Genomic DNA, 21,643 nt, shown 5'->3' with positions numbered 1-21,643 from the left:
CTCAAGTTTAGAAATAGGAATGCTCTCCCATTCTTGTCTAATACAGGCCTCTAACTGTTCAATCGTCTTGGGCCTTCTTTGTTGCACCTTCCTCTTTATGATGCGCCAAATGTTCTCTATAGGTGAAAGATCTGGACTGCAGACTGGCCATTTCAGTACCCGGATCCTTCTCCTACGCAGCCATGATGTTGTGATTGATGCAGAATGTGGTCTGGCATTATCTTGTTAAAAAATGCAGGGTCTTCCCTGAAAGAGATGACGTCTGGATGGGAGCATATGTTGTTCTAGAACCTGAATATATTTTTCTGCATTGATGGTGCCTTTCCAGACATGCAAGCTGCCTATGCCACACACACTCATGCAACCCCATAACATCAGAGATGCAGGCTTCTGAACTGAGCGTTGATAACAACTTGGGTTGTCCTTGTCCTCTTTGGTCCAGATGACATGGCATCCCAGATTTCCAAAAAGAACTTCGAATCGTGACTCGTCTGACCACAGAACAGTCTTCCATTTTGCCACACTCCATTTTAAATGATCCCTGGCCTAGTGAAAACGCCTGAGCTTGTGGATCTTGCTTAGAAATGGCTTCTTCTTTGCACTGTAGAGTTTCAGCTGGCAACGGCGGATGGCACGGTGGATTGTGTTCACTGACAATGGTTTCTGGAAGTATTCCTGAGCCCATTCTGTGATTTCCTTTACAGTAGCATTCCTGTTTGTGGTGCAGTTTAAGGGCCCGGAGATCACGGGCATCCAGTATGGTTTTACGGCCTTGACCCTTACGCACAGAGATTGTTCCAGATTCTCTGAATCTTTGGATGATTTTATGCACAGTTGATGATGATAGATGCAAAGTCTTTGCAATTTTTCTCTGGGTAACACCTTTCTGATATTGCTCCACTATCTTTCTGCGCAACATTGTGGGAATTAGTGATCCTTTACCCATCTTGGCTTCTGAGAGACACTGCCACTCTGAGAAGCTCTTTTTATACCCAATCATGTTGCCAATTGACCTAATTAGTGTTAATTGGTCTTCCAGCTCTTCGTTATGCTCAAATTAACTTTTTCCAGCCTCTTATTGCTACGTGTCCCAACTTTTTGGGGATTTGTTGACACCGTGAAATTTTGAATCAACGTTTTACGCAACTTTGAGGAATCACAGATGGTGAGCGCCGATGTCGCTATTATCAACGTAACCATCTCACTTCTGTGTCTACTGAAACACTTGCTGCTGACAATGAAGGCTGAAGAGGTGGAAATGGGGGAAGACAGTACACAGAATGATAGCCAGGCCACCCTCAGTTCATCATTTCAGCGTGAATTGGATGATGATGAGGAGGAGGAGCAGGAGACGGTTGCCTCCGCTACAGAGGGTAGTACCCACAGCAGGTTTATTCCATCTGTTCAGCGTGGATGGGCCAAAGAGGAAAAAGAGGATGAGGAGATTGAGAGTCATCCTCCTGATGAGGACAGCGAAGTGTTGTCTGTTGGAACTCTGGCACACATGGCCGACTTTATGTTATCCTGCCTTTCTCGTGACCCTCGCGTTATACACATTTTAGCCAACACCGATTACTGGTTGTTCAACCTTCTCGACCCCCGCTACAAGAGAACTTCTCATCTGTCATTCCTGTGGTGGAGAGGACTAGCAAAATGGCGCAATATCTGAAGGTCCTTGTGGAAAAATTGCTCCAAAAATTTCCAGCTGACAACGTTGGCCTCAGTGTACGTAGTTCCTTGGGCAACCGAGGAGGGGAGATGAGGGGAACACACAGCAGTTCCAACAGAGGAAGGGCAACACTTTCCAGGGCCTGGGACAGTTTCATGACACCCCGCCAGCACCCTCACCCTGATGCGTGGCCTAGATTCACAAGGAGGGAAAAGTTTTGGAAGATGGTGAAGGAATACGTAGCAGACCGTGTCAGCGTCCTCAGTGATCCCTCTGTGCCATACAACTATTGGGTGTCCAAGCTGGTCATGTGGCACGAACTGGCGCTCTACGCCTTGGAGGTGCTGGCCTGCCCTGCCACCAGCATTTTGTCAGAGCGGGTATTTAGTGCTGCTGGGGGCATAATAACTGATAAGTGCATCCGCCTAGTCAACTGAAAATTCTGAAAGGTTGACTATTATCAAAATGAACAAGGAATGGATTGCCCCTGACGTCTCTACTTCACCAGAGGAAAGCGGCTGAACATAAAGGCACTTTAAATGGGGCTTTTATGTTGTATTGAATACACTGTATTCCCATGCACCCCTTCCACCACAAAAAAGGGTATATGGTTCAATCTTTTTCTCATCCTCCTCCATCATATCAACATGCTTATTAGGCTGCCCTCGCTCCTAATGTTTTAGACCGTCAGCCCAGCAGCAGACCCTCACCCCTAATGTTGTAGAGGGTCAACAGCAAGCCCTCGCCCCTAATGTTTTAGAGGGTCAGTTTAGCAGCAGAACCTTACCCCTAATGTTTTAGATGGTCAGATTAGCAGCAGGCCCTAGCCCCTAATGTTTTAGAGGGTCATCAGCAGGCCTTTGCTCCTAATGTTTTTGAGGGTCACCAGCAGGCCATCAATCATAATTTTTCAAGGGTGTGTATGATGCCCCCCTTTATGTGAAATAAAGGGTGTATTGGAGTGCCGGTTTCTTGTAATTTTTGGCAGCCCTTTCACTTAGTGCATAGGCTTTTTGAGTGTAGGAGTCCCACTATCTGAACAATTGTACCACAATGTGAATGAGGCCCTCTTTTATGTGATATACAGGTTGTTTCGGAGTGCCTCGCCCTTGTAATTTTTGGCAGCACTTGCACTTTATATATAAGTAAATGTACAGGAAAGAATGTTTCCTAACAATTTTTCCTCTAAAATTGATTTTATCTTCGGTTTTGTGCATATTATTGTCAGTCTGTAAAAGTGTCCTACTACTCGGACAACATTGTTCCCAGCAGCGACCTGGGAGTCCAAGATGCATCCAGGTATCCTCCCCATGCTGTTTCAATGGTGTTTCCATCAATTTCTGACCCTTTCCTGTGAACCAGACACCCTTCCCTCTTCAAAACAGGGGGTGCCTGGTTTAATGCTCTGGTTCTCCCATTGACTTCCATTGTGCTCTGGTGCTCTGTAGAGCACCCGAGCATCCCAAAGTGTTCTACTGGAGCACCTGAGCCCTTTAGTGCTCGATATACACTAGTAGAAACTTCTTACAAAACCTTCTCCTATGTGTGTGCAGAGATACTAGACAGTACCAGTGCACTGACACTACCGACAATGCTACCCAGCTTTCCCAGGTGCCTGAGTGTCAAGTTTTCCTATATAAGCAGGAAGGATTTCTCACTGTCTGTCAAGGCAAATATGACATCCATCAATGTGGGAAAGCTGGACTACAATATCTGTACATAATATCCACACCCTTACATTATGCCAGTAACTCAGCTTTCCCAGAACTCTGAAAGGAAAAATTGCATAGCTATGGCACTATTTAGGTAGATGAAGATTTGTCTTGATAAATTTTGAACTTTGCAGACTATTACAGTTCAACATGCTGGTAACCCAGCTTTCCCAGGACCCTGAAAAGCAAATCTGCTTAGCTATGGCAATATTTAGGAATGAGGAATAGGATTTATCTTGATAGATTTGGTATTCTACGGTCTATTACAGTTCCACATGGTTGTTACACAGCTTTCCCAGGATCCTGAAAGGCTTTGAATTTGTCATAGGCATTCCATGCTCCTGGCTTAGCAAATCCAGCTAGGTATTCTACAGTACTGGGGATTTACCAACTCATAAATGGCTGGTCTGGTATTCTGCAGTCTGGGAAAGCTGGGTAACAATCTTTGTGGGCTGGTGATGGGGGCACATTGGTTACATAAAATATACACAATGCTGCCCTTATATGCTGTGTGCATATATCATGTGGTACCAGGGCAACATAATCTATTGTAACCAGTGCAGCTCTACAGTCTTGTCACCCAGCTGTTTCCAGAACCGTGAATGACAATTTGGTCTAGTTATATGAAGGGATTCATCACTACATATCTAAGCAAATTCAAAATCCATCAGTCTACGAAAGCTGGGCAACAACATCTGAAAAGATGTAATGGAGGCCAAACTTGGTACATACACTAAATCCATAAATATAATATCAAGACAACCGTGAGTATATACCGTACTATATATGCGGTTTGATCTCCAACATTTCACATGCTCCCCAGCTTTCCAAAGGTGCTGAAAGGCAAATCTTCACAGTTATGAAGGGAGGAATTATAACTGCATAACTAGGCAGATTAGATGATGCAGCTGTATGTACTATGGCTGGTACTATGTATGTACTACAACAGGTAGTATTGGCACTGTGGTTGGTAGTGTTACTAAATCTATTTTGTACTATTATTAACTAGGAGATTTCTTTCAGCAAAATGGCTACTCTCACTGTGTAGACAAAAATTATCCAGACTAAACTCAGCCCCCTCCTCCTATACTTCCTGGCTCACGTGCACTAGCATCCAAGGTTGAAAGGGAGAAGACATGGCTGCAGCCTGAGGGAACAATGCACTGCCTTTCTATTGTATTTTTTATGGTGTGTGTCCTGTTCTCACAACATGTACCCCCGGGGTCTGTATGCAGTTCAACAGGCAGATATCACCATTCTACTAGTTAATAAGATGAGACTTGTTTCTGTAGTCTGTGGTTTTTATTAACCGGCAGTAGATAAGGTAAACTATAAGAAAATTAACATACAAGAACTGAATATACAGTACAGTGTACACAAAACAAAAACATGAATTAATCCCTTACCGACGATGCTTTAGTAAGAGACACACAATGTGTAGCTGCTCCTTCTATAAGGTGAGGAGAAAAGGAAGCAGGAGCCTGTCTCTTTCCCTTAACTTAACAAGGCAAAAGATGCACTTACAGATAAAGGTCACTAGATGGTGCTGAAGGCACACAAATGAAGAGACTATGCAATAGTTAGTGAAGACAGCACAGTGTGCAATTGTGATAGCTGTCAAAACAAGAGCAAATAAAGACACATAAGGAGATTATATTAGGTTTTGTCGGTTGTTCTTTTTTGTGTCTGGATTCTGGGTTTAGTTCCCCTTTAAGGTTAAATATTGTAACATGAAATAAGAAAAACTGATATAAATAGGTCAAGGAATTTAGAAGTCCCATAATCCCCTCAGGTTTGTCTAATATATTTATTAATGCTAGTCCAATTTGGTGCTTCACATTAAGCCTAAATTATACTTTCAGTACTACTTAGCATCACATATAATGAATGGTTCCCCTAGATTTTTTTCCCAGTCAGTGCATTTAGTTTTTCTCCCTGAATCATGTCTTCTGGCGACCTTGATGTGGTCCAGGATGTCTATGTTTGGAAGTTGTGTCATTCACAGTCATGTTAATTCTCTGCACCAATATTTAGTTTCACTGCCTTCCAGAGAAGCGGTGTGTAACAGTCTTCACAGCTGCTGACATTGCATTGAATATTTTTCCCATGTAACAGTGTCATTATAACTTCCATTCTGAGTGATGCGCAATGAATTATATCTAATAACCTTCACATTTTTCCTTGCAAATCTAAAGCTATTTTTTATAGTAGTTGCTCAGCTGTGAAGCTTTGATATCTAAAACCACAAAGTTTCAAAGAACACCCATTAGTCATGTATGAAGCTGCTTGTCCTCACGCTGCATACCATTGTCTGATAGGGACTTCTTAATTAAAGATTTGGCAGGAGCCCTTGTGTCTGGTTCTGTGATGACCATATGCAGATACTCTGCATTACAGCAAAACCCCCAATAACAGATAATGACCTCTGGCGCCCTGACTCTTCACTTTTTCCAATAACTCATCTAGTTTATCTACATAGCACTTCACATTTTGTTTTTCTATAGCTTTAATTGCTGTACTGAACTATTGTATGTCATAGCACCAAATGTTTCCTGTAAGTTGTGGTTATGTTGCCCTCCTGTATTGCTGGTTTGTATGGCTGAGGTACTGTATATGATAAACCTAGAGTGCAAATGAATGAATCCATATAATAATTCTAATAAGAGATGAGCGAATTTTTCAAAAATTCGATTTGCTGGTTCGACAAATTTTTTAGGAAAAATTTGGTTCGATCCGAAAAAATTGGCGGCAAATTATGTTAAAAAATGGCTATTTCCTGGCTGCACAGAGCCTTTATAGTGGTGTAGAACACAGTGCCCTGCAGTAACTCGCTTAGGGAGTCTGCTATGACATGCAGATGACAGGCGTCACACTTAGAATCACTGCACACTTTACTTATTTGGGCAGTCACGGGGCCAAAACTGACCAAATAACTCAAGTATGAACTCAGCCTTACCGGTTGATGTTAGCGCCAAGAAGAAGCTCACTACTTTTACACCTTCGTCAGCTGATTCCACATAGATGTCTACAGGTTCTATTAAATGCTTATACAGTCCTGTTTAAAAGTTTAAGACCACTTGAAAAATGGCAAAAAATCATATTTTACATTGTTGGATCTTAACAAGGTTCCAAGTAGAGCTTCAACATGCAACAAGAAGAAATGAGAGTGAGAGAAAAAATTTTTTGAGCATTCAATTAATTGAAAATAAACGATTAAACTGAAACAGGCTGTTTTTCAGCTGATCCAAATTTTAGGACCACATGCCTTTAAAACGCCAAATCTGTGCAAAGATGTGGATTCATTGTCATTTTCTGTCAGGTAGTCACACGTTGTGATGGCAAAGGCAAAAAAACTCTCCCTTTTTGAACGTGGTCGGGTTGTTGAACTGCATAAGCAGCAGGGCCGTCTTTAATATTGATTGGACCCTGGGCAAAAATTTACTTGGGCCCCCTGGATCCCACCTTCCCACACCTTAGCAGGCAATCACGCCCTCCACCACAACACACACACACAAAAAATCCACACATCTGGTAGAGTTCAGTTAATGACTATAAATACTTCCAGTTCTGAAGACTCCAGCGGCTCAGGATCAGTGGGCAGCTGGGCTCAGGCTGGAAGTGGGCACCGTTCTGCAGGAAGGAGACCAGGGCTCGGCTCACCCTAGTGTTACAGTGCACCCCAGCACCCCACAGTATGCAGTATAGCACCCTATAGTATACAGCAACCCACAGTATGCAGTATAGCACCCTATAGTATACAGTACCACAAAGTATGCAGTATAGCACCCCACACTATACAGTACCCCACAGTATACAGTAGAGCAGTATAGAAGCCCACAGTCTACAGCACCACACAGTATACAGCCCCCCACACTATACAGTACCCCACAGTATATAGTAGAACAGTATAGAAGCCCACAGTATACAGCATCCCACAGTATACAGCCCCCCACACTATACAGACCCCCCACACTATACAGGCCCCCACAGTATACAGGCCCCCACACAGTATACAGCCCCCCACATAGTATACAGCCCCCCACACAGTATACAGGCCCCCCCCACTATACAGGCCCCCCACAGTATACGGGCCCCCCACATTATACAGGCCCCCCACAGTATACAGGCCCCCCACACTATACAGGCCCCCCACACTATACAGGCCCCCACAGTATACAGGCCCCCACAGTATACAGGCCCCCACACAGTATACAGCCCCCCACACAGTATACAGCCCCACACACAGTATACAGGCCCCCCACACTATACAGGCCCCCCACAGTATACAGGCCCCCCACACTATACAGGCCCCCCACACTATACAGGCCCCCACACTATACAGGCCCGCACAGTATACAGGCCCCCCACACTATACAGGCCCCCCACACTATACAGGCCCCCACACAGTATACAGGCCCCCACACAGTATACAGGCCCCCCACACTATACAGGCCCCCCACACTATACAGGCCCCCCACACTATACAGGCCGCCACAGTATACAGGCCCCCACACAGTATATAGGCCCCCCACACAGTATACAGACCCCCACACAGTATACAGCCCCCCACACAGTATACAGCCCCCCACACAGTATACAGGCCCCCCACACAGTATACAGGCCCCCACAGTATACAGGCCCCCCACAGTATACAGGCCCCCACAGTATACAGCCCCCCCACAGTATACAGGCCACCCACAGTATACAGGCCCCACACAGTATACAGGCCCCCACACAGTATACAGCACCCCACTATACTGTAGTTTACAGTATATTAGCATAACAGCCCCTGTCACCTTTTTCTGATGTAATCTTCACACAAAAAAGCTCCACAGTTAAAGTAAACTTCTCCTGCAATACTCTTGGTAGGACCTGTGATGACCTCATAGCCATGTGACCAGTAATATTGCTAGGTTACTGGTCACATGGTGATGATGTCATCTAAGGTCCTAGATCACAGCTTTCATAGTACGCTGGCTGGACTCAGTTCCGGCAGGCATGGCATGGCAGCACCCCCTGTGTAGCTGACAGCCTGACACCCGGGGCAGTGGCTAGCAGGGCTCAAGAGGCAGCTGCCTTGGGCCCCCCAGGAGCAACTGTGCCCGGGGCAGCTGCCCTTTTTGCCCCTTGGTAAAGACGGCCCTCTCACAGCGCATCATCGCTGCTGAGGTGGGATGCAGTAAGACAGTCATTTGGAATTTCTTAAATGATCCTGAGGGTTATGGAACAAAAAAGTCAAGTGGAAGACCCAAAATAAATTCATCAGCGCTGAGCCGGAGGATCCAATTGGCTGTCTGTCAAGACACTGGTCGATCTTTGACCCAAATTAAGGCCCTTACTGGTGCTGACTGCAGCCCCATAACCATCAGACGGCATCTGAGACTGAAGGGCTTCAAAAACAAAAAACGTCTTCAAAGACCTCGTCTCCTTCAACGCCACAGACCTGCTCGTTTGGACTTTGCAAGAGAGCACCAAACATGGGACATTCAAAGATGGAAGAAAGTTTTATTCTCTGATGAGAAAAAATTTAACCTTGACCACAGTGGAGGGGGCGCCATAATGGTCTAGGGTGCTTTTTCCTTCAGTGGAACAATGGAGCTTCAGGAAGTGCAGGGGTGTCAAACGGCCGCTGGCTATGTACAGATGTTGCAGAGAGCATTCCTCATGACTGAGGGCCCTCGTCTGTGCGGTATCGACTGGGTTTTTCAACAGGACAACGCTACAGTACACAATGCCCGCAGGACAAGGGACTTCTTCCAGGAGAATAACATCACACTTTTGGCCCATCCTGCATGTTCCCCTGATCTAAATCCAATTGAGAACCTTTGGGGATGGATGGCAAGGGAAGTTTACAAAAATGGCCAACAGTTCCAGACAGTAGATGGCCTTCGTGCAGCTGTCTTCACCACTTGGAGAAATGTTCCCACTCACCTCATGGAAACGCTTGCATCAAGCATGCCGAAACGAATTTTTGAAGTGATAAACAATAACGGCGGAGCTACTCATTACTGAGTTAGATTTCTGTTTTGGGGGGGTTTAGTTTTTTTTTTGAGGTGTGGTCCTAAACTTTTGATCAGCTGAAAAACAGCCTGTTTCAGTTTATTAGTTGTTTTCATTAAATTGAATGCTCAAAAAATGTTTTTTCTCACTCCCATTTCTTCTTATTGCATGTTGAAGCTCTACTTGGAACCTTGTTAAGATCCAGCCATGCTAAATATGATTTTTTGCCATTTTTCAAGTGGTCCTAAACTTTTGATCAGGACTGTACAAGTAGAGCCCCCGAGAGAGTGGAGAGGGTATCAGCAGTAAGTGTGTGGATGTCACTGATTATTTTGCCCTTCCTCTGATCCATCAGAACAATAACCCACAAAAAATGGATCCTGTCTGTGAAGCATCCATCTTCACTCGGTCAGCATTTGGTCAGTAATCCATCAGTATTGCTAATGCCAAAAAAAGCCCCAAAAAACAGTAGTGGACCCAAAACAGAGACACGGAATAGTTGTCTTCTGTACTTTGTACCCACTCCTGCTTTTGGCTACCAAATCACAAACCAATTCTGATGGACCCTACAGGCCTTACAGCTGCTACACAGACAGGATCCATTGTGCATCTCATTTTACCTTTCTTCTGACAGATCAGAGGAAGGGTCAAATAAATAATGATGTCAGCCAAGCCAAAAAGGCTAAATAGTGGCCCAGCAATGAAGTAGGGAGGGTGGGAACAGCATGAGAAGTCCACAGAGTGGCCCAATGACATTGTGGTGAGGTGAAAGCAGCATAAGGATACCACAGAGTGGCCCAATGCCCAATGAGCTTGTAGATGGCGGCAGCATCAGGAGGCCGCAGAGTGGCACATTGACAGAGTGTGGAGGTGGCAGCAGCATGAGGAGGCCACAGAGTGGCAAGGTGACATAGTGTGGCGGTTGCGGCAGCATTAGGAGACCACAGAGTGGAAAAGTGACATAGTGTGGAGGTGGCAGCTGCATGAGGAGACCACAGAGTGGCACAATGACAGAGTGTAGAGGTGGCGGCAGCATCAGGAGGCCGCAGAGTGGCACCATGACAGAGTGTGGAGGTGGCAGCAGCATGAGAAGACCACTTAGTGGCAAGGTGACATAGAGGTGAGGTGAAAGCAGCATGAGGAGACCACAGAGTGGCCCAATCACAGAGTATGGAGGTAGCGGCATCAGAGTGGCAAGGTGACATATGTAGAGTGGAGGTAGGAGCAGCATCTGGAGACCACAGAGTGGCAAGGTGACAGAGTGTGAAGGTGCACTTGGCATCAGATGTGTTGCATCAGGGGAGTGGCAGCATCAGAATAGTAGCTGAGGCAGGTAGCCAGAAGAAACCAGTCTCTTTTGTCAATGTTTGGGGAGGCAGCATGGCTGATCTAATCTGATGCATCAGGCATTGGTGGGTGGAAATCCTGGCTGATACACGCCTGATTCATCTTGACAAAGATCAGTCTCTCCACATTTTGGGGGGACGCCGCACTAAACACCCACTCTGATGCCACACTACTGTCCGAGAAGTACAGCTTTTCCAGGGCAAACTCGGCCAGTTGTGGCTACAAATCCAGTTTGACTGCCCAGTAGTCCATTGGATCTTCGATGACGGTTGGCAGGGTGCACTCCAAGTATGCCAACACCTGCTGGTTCAGGTTCTGCTCTATGTCTAGCTGCTGGTGAGTAGTTTATTCACTATGCGGGTGAAGAAAGCTGCTCATCAGTGACTGTAGACACAGGCTGCTGCTGATGGAGCTGGTACTGCTCCTGCCACCCCACCCCTCCCCAGTAGCCATGGCAGTGGAATGTGAGCGCAGAGGGCCCCCCCGGTCAGACCTGTGAGAGGATGGACGATGGCGCAAATAGGCAGCGGCCAACTGACTACATAGGATGTCTCTATAGTTGTTCAGTTTGTCCTCCCGCTTAGCAGGTGTAAAAAAGGCCCCCATTTTGGACTGGTAGCGAGGGTCCAACAAGGTGGAGAGCCAGAAGTCATCCCTCTGCCGAATGGTGACAATTCAGCTGCCACTACCCAAGCAAGTGATCATGCAGCGGGCCATTTGCACAAGTGACTCGGAGGGACTCCCTGCCTCCATCTCCACTGCATTCTGCCACGGTGTGTCTAGGTCCTGCGCCTCATCTTCAACATCGCCCTGTAGCTCCTCTGGATGCTCCGTCTCCTCCTCTCCTGTCACCTGTGTAGCAAAACCACCTATTTCGCTACACATTGCTTGTGCTCCAATGTCCTTCTCCTCCTCTAGTTCAGCCACCACAGGGCTCATGTGGCCAGGTGCCACGTCTCCAGTCCCCTGACCATCCATATGTAGCAGCATCTGTTCCAGGACATGAAGCAGTGAAATGACACTGTTCATCCCATAGTCCTGGCGACTAACAAAAAGCGTGGGATCCTCAAAGGGCCTGAGCAAACAGCAGGTGTCATGCATGAGCTGCTACTGGCTGAAATCAAAGTTATACAGGGGAGTATTACTGTCCGCTTGGATCATCAGGAAATCATTGATGGCCTCTCTCTGTTCGTACAGTCGGTCTAACATATAGAGGGTAGAATTCCAACAGGTGGAAACGTCGCATATCAGCCTATGTTGGGGTATGCCGTTCTGCCACTGCAGCTCAATGATGGTGTGCTTTGCAGTGTACGAGTGGCTGAAGTGCATGCAAAGTTTCCTGGCCATTTTTAGGATGTCTTGCAGATGGGTGGAAGACTTCAGAGACCACTTGACAACGAGATTAAACACGTGTGCCATGCAGGGCGCATGGATCATCCCTCCTTGACGCAGCGCCGACACCATGTTCTTCCAGTTGTCGATCACCATGGTTCAGATTTTGAGTTGTCACGGAGAAAGCCAGGATTCAATTTCTTGCTGAAAGACATGGAGCAGTTCCTCCCCTGTGTGACTCCGTTTGCCCAGGCAAACGAGGTGCAGAACAGCATGACACTGTCGTGCCCTGCACATGTGATATGCTGGAGGGGCACTGTGAATTGTCCCTGCAACGGAGGCTGAGGACATGGCGTGGCAACGTGGAGGCGGAAGCGGTGTCACCTGGCCAAGTTGCTGGTGTGGCTGTGCAGGAACCACATTCACCCAGTGGGCCGTAAAGCACGTGTGTTTCCCATGACCGTAGTCATAGCTCCACACGTCGGCCCTGCCGTGCACTTCGGCAGACACCAACAGGCTCAAGGACTGGCCCACCTTCTGTTCTTCATGTGTGTCCAGAGTTGGTACTGCCTTTTTGGCAAAGAAATGACGGCTTGGGACTCTCCACCTTGTCTCGGCACTAGCTATCAGTTCTCTGAAAGGTGCAGAGTCCACTACTTAGAAAGGGAGGGACTGCAGCACCAGCAAAATGGACAGGATCACATTCAGCTTCTGCGACGTTGGATGAGTGCACGCATACTGTTGTTTCTTGGCAATTCTTTTCGGTGATCGATTGCTGACGGAATGCGTGACGAGGAGTAGGAGGCGGAGGAGCAGAAGCATCAGGACCGGCAGATGATGGGAAGGACAGACAGCTCCCTTTGGCTAAGGTGGTGGAGCTTTGACTTCCAGAAACTGGGTGCATGCCTGTGGGTGATGCAGCGGTTGCTGGGGCAAGCTGGACCACCACATCAGAGCCACGGTTGTCCCAGGCCACTTTATGGCGATGCTGCATATGTTGACGCAGGGCCATAGTGCCAACATTGGCACCCTGGCCACGCTTCACCCTCTGCCCACATCAGGGATCTCAAGTCTCCCGGACGTTCAGGGAGTCTCCCGCTATTAGATAGCGGCTCCCTGACACCCGCATGTGAGACAATATATCCCGGAAAGGTTTACTGATAGCAGAGCAGAGAGATAAGAGAAGTGACAGGACACAGAGTTTAGATTACAGGTTGAATTAACCCTTTAGGGTCAAATTGGCTTCTCAAGGAGATATATATGTTAAAGGCATCCCTTCTTCTGTCTCATTCAGTAGCTATATAACTATTGAGAGAGATGTATTTTTTTTTAATACATTTACACATTTAACCCTCCATTTTAATTATATTATTTACCCCAATGTTAAATTCACACCCCCTGGATGCTTGTTTTTTTCCTACAGTGGGGTAGATAATTACACACAGGGTTTTAAAGAATAAACTTCCTGACTCAGATCAAGAGCCGACTCAGAGAGTCAGCAAGTGAATCGAAGCATCCGCGCATGCGCAACCTAAGCTTCGGTTCACTTGCTTCTTGTCAGCTCAGCGAATGAACCGAAGATTTGATTCATGATTCGGTTCATTTGAATGAACTGATTCAAATGAACCAATTCATATGAAAGATCGAACTTCCCATCTCTAGTTTACTCGCAGTAAACCTTTCTGGCAACCTGTAGCAGTGTCCCCTTCTCGGCGCGTGCACACAGTGCAAGAAGAAGCCGATGCCAGCAGTCCGCAACGGCGCATCAGGCTGAGCCTGTGCGCACGTGCGGGATCTCAAAGCGGGAGGAGGGGGAGGGAGGGAGAGGCGGCTCTGGGGCGCTGGGCACGAACGGCGATGCGTGCAGCCAGGCACCATGCATCCACAGACCTCCCCTGCTTGGGCAACTTAATTCAATGATTGACAGGTTAGTAAAACCAGTTTTTCCGCAGAATAAAGCCAAAAATAGCTTTTATAAGGCCACCTTAGAAATCAGAATGCTACCCTGGACATGAGCATATGTTTAGCTCACAGGGCATATAGGTGGTGACAGAATCCCTTTAATCATATACATAAATATGATAATTTGGGGCAGGGTAATGAGCCCAGTCCTCCACACCATAGATACTGCATATGTTTGGAAAATGTAATAAAAAGTTTGTGAAAGAAAAAAAAAAGAAAACCTCCCTGAAATGAGAAGTGCACCTCCCTGAAATGAGTTTTTGCAGGTTGGGATGTCTGCCACATATTCTACATACAGCCATGTTCACCTCCTCCGGCAGCTTAAAAAAAAACTGCCACACCACCAAGAAGATGATTTCACCCCCAACACTACGCACTGACTGACTGCTACAGCCGCTGCCTCCTTGAGCCCCTGCACCGCGAAGTGGGTGGTCTACCCCGGGCTCGTTTGGCTCCCGACCTCCCACTGCTGCCGCCCTGCTGACTCCCGGCCACGCTAGCGACTTGCTGGCTTCGCCGCTGACTCTCTTCTCCTGATGATGATGAAGCCCCTTCCTCACCCGGCTCCCAAGTGCGATCAGCTACATCATCATCATCGAGTAGTGTCTGCACATCCCTGATGTCCTCCTCAACTGTCTCTGGGTCAAGAGCCTGACTGCTCTCAACACCAGCTGCCATGCCACTCACCTCATCAATACGTACTTTTCCGCTTAGTGGAGGAAGCGGCAGATGTCTCCTCCACATCTTGGCTGGGCAGTAGCTGCTGACTGTCCTCTATTAGCTCTTCCTCGCTGAAAAGTGGAGCAGAGCCTACAGCATAATACTTCTCGCGGTGAGGGAACAGAAAAGGACAGAGGCAGGTTAAGGACAGGTGAGGGCACAGGGCCTGCTCCCGGGCCATGACAATTAAGGGTTGTGTCTGACAAACCCACTGACTCTTTGATGTCGAAACTCGAATCAACCATTTAAGAACCGCTGGGTTGCTGGTCACGACACGACCACTAGCTGACACTGGGTGCTCAGGCCTCTCAAAGTGACTCCTGCTCCCAAGACCCCTTACTCTGCTGCGATCTCTGCCTGCGCCAGAAACATTTTGGCCTCTGCCACTCCCTTGTTCAGGGCCTGGCACTTCTCTGCCTGACATACTGTTAGATCAAATAACCAAATGTTAGATCACATATTTTTTATTTCACCACTAATACACAGGAAACAGGGCTTTAGAATATATCACTGCACTGCTAAAAGACAATTAGGCCATAATTTTTTTAAATTTTAACAGAAAAGGCTGTTCAGTACTACCTTAAACTGCATATATATTTGTATTTCTCCAGTGATACTCATCAAACTGGGCTGTAAAATATTGGTTACAACTAAGGACTCCGGCATACTTGTGTCTTCACTGTCTGTACGTGGAGTTATGTTGCTGAAATAAACGGAAGGTTTTACTGCAAAGCATCCATTGTGCCGGATTTGTTTTTCATCACTATGTCTTGGATTCCCTGTTCCTTCCGTGCACGCAGAGTATTCATGCATAAGGTGAGCTGGAACCGCTACTTACTTCCTGTAAAATATCTCACTGCACCGCTAAACTGCAATTAGGCCCTAATTTTTTTATATTTTTACACAAAAGGCTTTTCAACAGATAATTTCTAGTGTTGAGCATGAATATTCGAATAGCAAATTTTTATCAGGAATATTGCCAATTCGAGAATTCACTAATATTTTGAATATAGTGCTATATATTCGTTATATATTATAATAAATATTCAGGAAATATCGCGTATTTGAATATAGCCCCTGCCGCTCATCACTTATAAGTACAACCATGAACGGCAAAAATATTTGTATTTCGTCCGTAATACACAGCAAACTGGTCTGTAATATATCTCACTGCACTGCTGAACGGCAATTAGGCCCAAGTTTTTTTCTATTTTTACACAATAGGCTTTTCTACAAATACAGTGCCTTGCAAAAGTATTTACCCCCCTTGACTTTTTTCATATTTTGGTGCCTCACAACCTGGAATTAACATGGATTGTTTGAGGATTTGCATCATTTATTTTACAGAACATGCCCACAACTTTGAAGATGTTTTTTTCATTGTGAAGCAAACATCAAATAGGACAAAATAACAGAAAAAGTCAATATGCATAACTATTCACCCCACTAAAGTCATTACTTTGTAGAGCCACCTTTTGCAGCAATCACAGCTCCAAGTCGCTTTGGATAAGTCTCTGTGAGCTTGCCACATCTTACCACTAGTGATGTCCCGAACTATTCGCCGGCGAACAGTTCCCGGCGAACATAGCTTGTTCGCCGCGGCGAGCGAACATATGCGATGTTCGGTCCGCCCCCTATACATCATCATTGTGCAAACTTTGACCCTGTACCTCACAGTCAGCAGACACATTCCAGCCAATCAGCATACCCTACCTCCCAGACCCTCCCACCTCCTATCAAAAAGCAAGGACAGCATCCATCTTAGATTCATTCTGAAGCTGCAGTGTCACAAATTTGACTAAGTTGTAATCGCAATGCGATTAATACAATTTATATTAATCGCATTGCGAATTCAACTTAGAGCTGGGTTCCTAATGGTTGTATTGCTAGAATATAACGAAGATTGAGAATATAGTGCTATATTCGTTATATTCGTCAATTCTAGCAATACAACCATTAGGAACTCAGATCTAAGTTGTAATCGCAATGCGATTAAGGCTGAGTTCACACGGGCGAGATTTCCGCGCGGGTGCAATGCGTGAGGTGAACGCATTGCACCCGCACTGAATCCGGACCCATTCACTTCTATAGGGCTGTGCACATGAGCGGTGATTTTTACGCATCACTTATGCGTTGCGTGAAAATCACAGCATGCTCTATATTGTGCGTTTTTCACGCAACGCAGGCCCCATAGAAGTGAATGGGGCTGAGTGAAAATCGCAAGCATCCGCAATCAAGTGCGGATGCGGTGCGATTTTCACGCACGATTGCTAGGTGACAGTCTATTCACTGTATTATTTTCCCTTATAACATGGTTATAAGGGAAAATAATAATAGCATTCTTTAATACAGAATGCTTAGTAGGTGGTCAACCACGGTGATGGACCATGTGATTGGACCATGTGATCTGACGTCACCACAGGTCCTTTAGCCGGCAGCTCATGATTAAAGAAGTAAGAAGAGACCGGCAGCTACGCGATCAAGAGGAGAAGGTGAGTTAATTATTTTTTATTTTTTAACCCTCAATTGACCACCTACTAAGCATTCTGTATTAAAGAATGCTATTATTTTCCCTTATAACCATGTTATAAGGGAAAATAATAACATTTACACAACACCGAACCCAAACCTGAACTTCTGTGAAGAAGTTCGGGTCTGGGTACCACATTCAGTTTTTTATCACGCGCGTGCAAAACGCATTGCACTGGACACGCTCATGTGAACTCAGCCTAATACAGGTTATATTAATCGCATTGCGAATTCAACTTAGAGCTGGGTTCCTAATGGTTGTATTGCTAGAATATAACGAAGATTGAGAATATAGTGCTATATTCGTTATATTCGTCAATTCTAGCAATACAACCATTAGGAACTTAGCTCTAAGTTGAATTCTCAATGCGATTAATGCAGGTTATATTAATCGCATTGCAAATTCAACTTACCACACTATGCATCAACTACGTAATTTTCCATGGGAGTTTTGCCATGGATCCCCCTCCGGCATGCCACAGTCCAGGTGTTAGTCCCCTTGAAACAACTTTTCCATCACTATTGTGGCCAGAAAGAGTCCCTGTGGGTTTTAAAATTCGCCTGTCTATTGAAGTCTATGGCGGTTCGCCCGGTTCGCCCGTTCGAACATTCGCTGAGGTTCGCCGTTCGCGAACGGAAAATTTTATGTTCGCGACATCTCTACTTACCACTGGGATTTTTGCCCATTCCTCCTTGCAAAACTGCACCAGGTCCTTCAAGTTGGATTGCTTGTGCTTGTGAACAGCAATCTTTAAGTCTGACCACAGATTTTCTATTGGATTGAGATCTGGGCTTTGACTAGGCCATTCCAACACATTTACATGTTTCCCTTAAACCACTCAAGTGTTGCTTTAGCAGTGTGTTTGGGGTCATTGTCCTGTTGAAAGATGAACCTCTGTCCTAGCCTCAAATCACGCACAGAGTGATATAGGTTTTGCTCAAGAATATCCCTGTATTTAGCACCATCCATCTTTCCCTAAACTCTGACCAGTTTCCCAGTCCCGGCTGCTGAAAAACATCCCCACAGCATGATGCTGCCACCACCGTGTTTCACTGTGGGGATGGTGCACCTTCCAGAGCACCTTCCTCCAAACATTTTGGGAGTCTCACACATGCCTTTTTGCAAATTCACAACGGGCCTTTTTATTTTTTGCTGAAAGTAATGGCTTTCTTGTGGCCACTCTGCCACAAAGCCCATCTCTATGGAACGTACGGCTTATTGTCGTCGTATGTACAGATACTCCAGTCTCTGCTGTGGAACTCTGCAGCTCCTCTATGGTTACCTTAGGTCTCTGTGCTGCCTCTCTGATTAATGCCCTCCTTACCCGGTCCGTGAGTTTTGGCGGGCGGCCGTCTCTTGGCAAGTTTGCTGTTGTGCCATGTGCTTTCCCTTTGGTTATGATAGATTTGATGGTGCTCCTGGGGATCATCAAAGATTTGGATATTTTTTTATAACCTAACCCTGACTTGTACTTCTCAACAACATTGTCCCTTACTTGTTTGGAGAGTTCCTTGGTCTTCATGGCAGTGTTTGGTTAGTGATGCCTCATGCTTAGGTGTTGCAGCCTTTGGGGCCTTTCAAAAAAGGTGTGTATATGTCATGACAGATCATGTCACACTTAGATTGTGCACAGGTGGACAGCATTTCACTAATTATGTGACTTCTGAAGGTAATTGGTTGCCCCAGAGCTTTTTATGGCTACTTAACAAAGAGGGTGAATACATACGCACATACCAATTTTCTGTTTTCTATTTCTAAACAATAGTTTTATTTATATATTTTTCTCATTTCACTTCACCAACTTAGACTATTGTGTTCTGATCCATCACATAAAATTCAGATTAACAACATTGAACTTAAGGCTGTAATGTACCAAAATACACAAAAAAAAAAAAAGGGGGGTTAATCATTTTGCAAGGCACTGTAAGTGCAACAATTAAAGGTGTATATATTTGTATTTCGCCAGTAATACACGGCAAACTGCGCTGTAAAATATCTCACTGCACCGCTGAACAGAAATTAGGCCCTAATTTTTTTCTATTTTTACACAACAGGCTTTTCAACAGATAAGTACAACCATGAACAGCAAATATATTTGTACTTCGCCATTAATACACAGCAAACTGGGCTGTAAAATATCTCACTGCACCGCTGAACGGCAATTAGGCCCAAGTTTTTTTCTATTCTTACACAAAAGGCTTTTCTACAGATAAATACAACTATGAACGGCAAATATATTTTTCAACCGTATTAACTATGTAAGTGCAACAATAAAAGGCATATATATTTGTATTTCTCCAGAATAAACGGCAAACTGGGCTGTAAAATATCTCACTGCACTGCTCAATGGCAATTAGGCCAAAGTTTTTTCTATTTTTACACTAGAGGCTGTTCTACAGATAAGTGAAACAATAAAAGGCATATATATTTGTATTTCGCCAGTAATACACAGCAAAGTGGGCTGTAAAAAATGTCACTGCACCGCTGAACGGCAATTACTCCCAATTTATTTTCTATTTTTACACAAAAGGTAACTAATACACTAATACACTGCAAACTGAGCTGTAAAATATGATCCCGACTTCCCAGACTTCCTTTCTCCATGTCCTCACACGTGCAGCAGCCATTTTAGGAAAAATGTGATTTGTTAATTTTTCCTGAAATTCATCAGCTTTGATTCGCTCATCTCAAATTATGATAATTGTCACCTTTAAAGAAAAACTCCAGTAACAGTTTAGTATAATTTATAATGCACATCTTAACTTACATTATGTAATAATTTTGCCTTTTTATCTTTTTTGAAATCTTTTATAGCAATGTGCGATTTGACTGGGTCACTACAATCTCTTTGGTTAGTCTTCTGCAGTGGCCAGGAACGGGTTGTTTAAATTGTTCAGTATTTGTCATGACGCTAATTGCAGCTTGCGCAGGGTACAATCACAGGGCCCTTCAAAGGTGTTATAACTCACATCCCAGGTTAGGAATGCCAGAGTGGTGTAATGTCTCTGTATGGTAGTGGTAATTGTGTCAACGGTGTCTCCTAACTGGGCATGGCTGGACTCCTGGCTCCTGGCTCACTTGCAATAAAATGGAGTGTAGTGATAGGAGGAGTAATAGAGGGATTTTGCAGAAGAAACTGATATCCAGACATTTGGTAAAGTTCAAACTTGTCTTTACTGAGGGTAACTTTCATCCAAGCAAGGTACACCTTTGGTCTTAGGTCCCAGCAGGTTTTCAGCAATGGTTGGCAGGAATTTATCTTCTGCTCTATCAACCTGGAGCTTGCAGGAAAGGACATCTGCTTGTAAGCTCTATACTGTGGCAGGAATTTGGCTTCTGCACTTTCTATCTTCTGCTGTATGGGGACTGACTAGCTGAGGAGGAATATGGCTTCTCCTGGGTCTCTGGACTTTACTCACAATTATCTTCACAGGGAATGCTTCCTTCCTGGAACTGGAGGTTGTCTCATCCAGCTGAGGCTGCAGGGCTCAGGCTGGGGATTGTGATCAATGTTTCAGCACTAGACTTGGTCCTGGCTTTCTTCCCTATATCTGTTTTCTTCCCGTGTTTCTTTCCTAACACGCACACCCTACCCCAAGCAGGGGGTGGGCTGCACTCCCCTCTAACTTCCTTCTCCACCCAGGGTGTAGGCTGTGGGAATAGTCCACACCTCCACAGAGGGGGAGCTAAGCTGGAATGAACTATTCCAGCTTAGAAATACTAAACTGAACCTAGCTCCTTACCAACACATTGCTGCCACCTGCTGGTGAACATGGAAATTGACAAAAAAAAAATCACATTTAACATGGTTTATGCACATTTGTGAATGACATAATGAAAAATCACATCTGATGACAAGGTAAAGGCTCTTAACAGATTGTAGCGGGGTAGAAGAGTGTTGTTACACAACTCTGGGGCGTTACACTTCAATATGATGTAGTAGTTTTCTTTCTAGGTGGACTCTGCATGTTTCACAGTATGATATCTGAATCTCTTGTGAGTGTGTGTGCTCCTTAATATGTTCTGTGTGTTGCTTAGTAACAGGGTAGACTCACACAGAGTTTGTGGAGGAGGTTTTGAGGCCCATTTTCCTGCATATTTTTTAGCCAAAGCCAGAAGTGGATTCAAAAGTAATCAGATATTATATTTCTCCTTCCTGCTAGATCCACTGCTGCCTTTAGCTTATCTGCAAGGAAATCTGACTCAAATCCTCCTCCAAAAAACTCTAAGTGAACCTACCCTTACAGCAGTCCTCCCTAGCAGTCCACACATCACTGAGTGGGAGGAGCATGCAGGCCTAGGAATCAGCCTCCTCCTACACAGCCCAGCAGCGCAATGTGTGATTAACCGTGTTGTGCTGCTGCTGGGGAA

Source organism: Bufo bufo, chromosome 6 (genome assembly GCF_905171765.1).
Source record: "Bufo bufo chromosome 6, aBufBuf1.1, whole genome shotgun sequence".
In the NCBI taxonomy this organism is placed as follows: Eukaryota; Metazoa; Chordata; class Amphibia; order Anura; family Bufonidae; genus Bufo; species Bufo bufo.
The sequence above is the reverse complement of the archived record's forward strand: the minus strand, read 5'-3'. Positions refer to the sequence as shown.